At 44.5% G+C, this 3,679-nt stretch overlaps 1 pseudogene; it reads left to right on the plus strand.

The window, feature by feature from the left end:
• The first annotated feature begins 3,088 nt into the window (after positions 1–3,088).
• On the plus strand, positions 3,089–3,459 carry LOC112587951 (annotated as a pseudogene).
• The last annotated feature ends 220 nt before the right edge of the window (positions 3,460–3,679 follow it).

Consider the following 3,679-nt stretch of genomic DNA (forward strand, 5'->3'; position numbering starts at 1 on the left):
TGAAGCGACCTAGCACACACACACACATATGCAACAAGAGCCCCTCAATTTTTAGGGCAAGATTTCCTCTAGCATCAGTTCAGCCACTCAGCCACGTCTGACTCTCTGTGACCCCATGGACTGCAACACTCCAGGCTTCACTGTCCTTCACCATCTCTCAAAGCTTGCTCAAACTCATGTCCATCAAGTTGGTGATGCCATCCAACCATCTCATCCTCTGTCATCCCCTTCTCCTCCTGCCTTCAATCCTTCCCAGCATTGGGGTCTTTCCAATGAGTCAGTTCTTCACATCAGGTGGTCAAAGTATTGGAGTTTTAGCATAAGTCCATCCAATGAATATTCAGGACTGATTTCATTTAGGGTTGACTGGTCTGATCTCTTCACAGTGTAAGGGACTCTGAAGAGTCTTCTTCAAGACTACAGTTCAAGGCATCAATTCTTCGGCACTCAGCTTTTTTTATGGTCCAACTCTCACATCCATACATGACTACTGGAAAAAACCATAGCTTTAACTATATGGACCTTTGTTGGCAAAGTAACGTCTCTGCTTTTTAATATGCTGTCTAGGTTGGTCATAGCTTTTCTTCCAAGGAGCAAACGTCTTTTAATTTCATGGCTGCAGTCACCATCTGCAGTGATTTTGGAGCCCAAGAAAATAAAGTCTGTTTTCTAGTAGGTGGCCCTATATAGCACAAGGTTTTGGTTTCTCTTGCTTGAGCTGCCTCTGGCTAGAATTGAGTGTTGCCAATTTATACCCTTCACTTCCTCTGTCAGGCGTCACCCTGAGGCCTTGTTATGGCTTCTTGTGCCTCTAGAGGCAGTGGTGCCTTGGTATTGCCAGTATCACTGGAGTTTCTGCCTGGGGCACCAGGATGCTGGGCTCTTCTGCCATGTGTAGAATCTCCTGAGTGTTGGGTTCTGCTGCTGCTGGGAGAGAGGGAGGCTGGAGGCCTGGAGAGATGAGAGCCAGGATGCATGGGAGCCTCTGCTGTGTTCAGTGTTTTAAGCTTCATAGGCTCTGCTGCTGTGGGATTGGAGGAAAGGCTCAGGCATCATGCGTACCTCAGTGGCTGGAAGGTCAGTGTCCCAGGCCCCACTGCCACTGCTGCCCAGTTACCTGTGGCCACAGGTGCACACGTAACTGCAGCCTGGAGGCTCGAGTTGTACACACCACCTGCCCTGCTATTGCTGCACTCTCTGGAGAGCCGGGGTTGTGGGTACCAGCTCCACTATTCCCCTGGCCCCGCCTCCTCTGTCTGTTCCAGTCCACCCACCTTTAGATGTACGGGTATGTGGAGCTCCTTGGCATCCTCGTACGTTTGGTAGATGCACCTCTGTCGAGTTGTGGATGTTCTACTGGGTGTATAATGAGGGGAGACACTGTGTCGTTCTGCCATGCTGCTGCTGTCACAAGACTCCATCTCTTAATGGCAAAATGGCAAGATCACCTAGCGTAAGGAAATGTGGGTTGGGAGATGTCATTGGAAAATATTAGCTGTCAGATATATATGTGTGTGTGTGTGTGTGTGTGTGTGTGTGTTTATGTATATACACAAAGAGAAATAGTTTTTTTCCCCCAAAGAACAACAATATTAGTAAATTAGTCTCAACTTTTTTTCTGTTCTTTCTCAAGAATCAAGGTTTTCCCCCTGTGAGTGTCACTTCCTTCTCCTCTCCTCAGTATTTGGTAATAGCACACATGACTGCTGTACACAAAAACATATTCTTAGATCAGGTAACTACTGCAGGCACAATGGCAGGTCTACGCAGTTCCTCACCTTAGTACGTGGACTTTTATAAAGAAGAGAATGGTTTGGCTTCTCAGGTTTTATTGCTAATCAAAAAATAGAGAATGAGGTATCGTCCCTAAAATTTAGATGCTACATGGATCTTGGTTTACTGGGTTTTTCCTAGAATTCTGAAGCAGATTTGCCAGTACTCTAGTGCCCTTTTTCCTGAATGTCAACTAATAACTTTTATTGTTTATTTTTTATTGCTATCTTTATGTTGCCTTCTGCTATTGAAGGAACATTCGTACTGCATGCTTGAACTTATATTAGTAGGTAACCAAGTGCAATTTTGAATGTAACACAAAGACGTTGGAATGAATGGGGTGGGTATTCTCTTAATGCAGCCCAGGGCCAGAGAAAGAAGGTGCCTCATACTCTAGTTAACTTCAGTTTGCTATAATGTAGTTGGATTACTAGGCGCTTTCAGTCAAAGAGTGCTGCTCCTAACTCTGTCCACCTCCAAGGTAACCCTGCTTTCCACGGGTAATTACATATAACTCTAGACACACGTGGATCCCTCAGCATCTTGCATCATATAGTGCTTCCCAAACCCTGTGTCCCATTTCTATACCTTTTGGTAATATCTGTGCACTACTTTACCATCGACATTGGCTTTCTATTGTTGGGGTAACAAATTACCACAAACTTAGTGGCTTAATTTTTTTTTTTTTTCACAGTTCTGGAGGTCTGAGTCTGATGTGGGTCTCACTGGGCTAAAATCAGGGTGTTGTCAGGGTTGTATTCCTTTCTGCAAGCCCTAAGAGAGACTCTCTCTCCTTGCCTTCCCTGGCTTCTGGAGGCCACTCACTTTCATAGGCTTTTGGCCACTTCCTCTACCTGCAAAGCCAATCATGGAAGTTAAGCCCTTCTCACATCTTGTTGCATCACTCTGACCTTTTCTTCTGCCTCCCCTTTCCACTTTTAAAGACCCAAGTGACTACACTAGGGCCACTAGATCATCAAGGATAATTTTCCTATTTGAAGAACAGCTGTTTACTACCTAAATTCCATCTCTTAATTCCTTTTTGCTGCATAAGATAACATATTCACAGTTTCCAGTTATAAGAATGTGCACATCTCTGGGCAGCAGGGGAAGTGGGTGAGAAGAGGAATTATTTTTCCACAAGAATATTTTTATTATTTTGGACAAGTCTGAGCATACCACCAATTCTGAGCACACCACCAATAGGATAGGGAAAAGGTAGAAATATCTCACAAATCATCATCATCATCATTATAATCTTCCATTAAGAAGTAAGGCCTCTCAGCTCTTGGGCTCGGATCTAGGTTGCATTAACATGGCAAAACACACCAAGGTCGGAATTGTGGGCAAATACAGGACCTGTTAAGGTGCCTCCCTCAGGAAAAAGGTGAAGAAAATTGAAATCAGCCAGCACGCCAAGTATACCTACCCCTTCTGTGGCAACACCAAGATGAAGAGATGAGCTGTGGGCATTTGGAACTGTGGTTCCTGCATGAAAACTGTAGCTGGTGGGGCCTGGACATGCACACCACTTCTGGTGTCACAGTAAAGTCTGCCATCAGAAGACTGATGGAACTGAAGGACCAGCTGAAGCACCACCATTTGATAATGTTGCTAGCCTATAATAAATGGGCTAATTATGTAACAACAACAACAAAAAAAACAAGGCCTCTTAAATATGTTTGAATGGTAAATGACACACAATTGATATTCATCGATTCACTGAAATACTTACTGATATTAAGTATTTAATATCATACTTGTAGAACCATCTATAGTTCAGTTCAGTCACTCAGTCGTGCCCAATTCTTTGCAACCCCATGAACCACAGCACGCCAGGCCTCCCTGTCCATCACCAACTCCCGGAGTTCACCCAAACTCATGTCCATCGAGTCGGTGATGCCAT

The sequence above is a fragment of the Bubalus bubalis genome, chromosome 11 (genome assembly GCF_019923935.1).
Source record: "Bubalus bubalis isolate 160015118507 breed Murrah chromosome 11, NDDB_SH_1, whole genome shotgun sequence".
Taxonomy (NCBI): domain Eukaryota; kingdom Metazoa; phylum Chordata; class Mammalia; order Artiodactyla; family Bovidae; genus Bubalus; species Bubalus bubalis.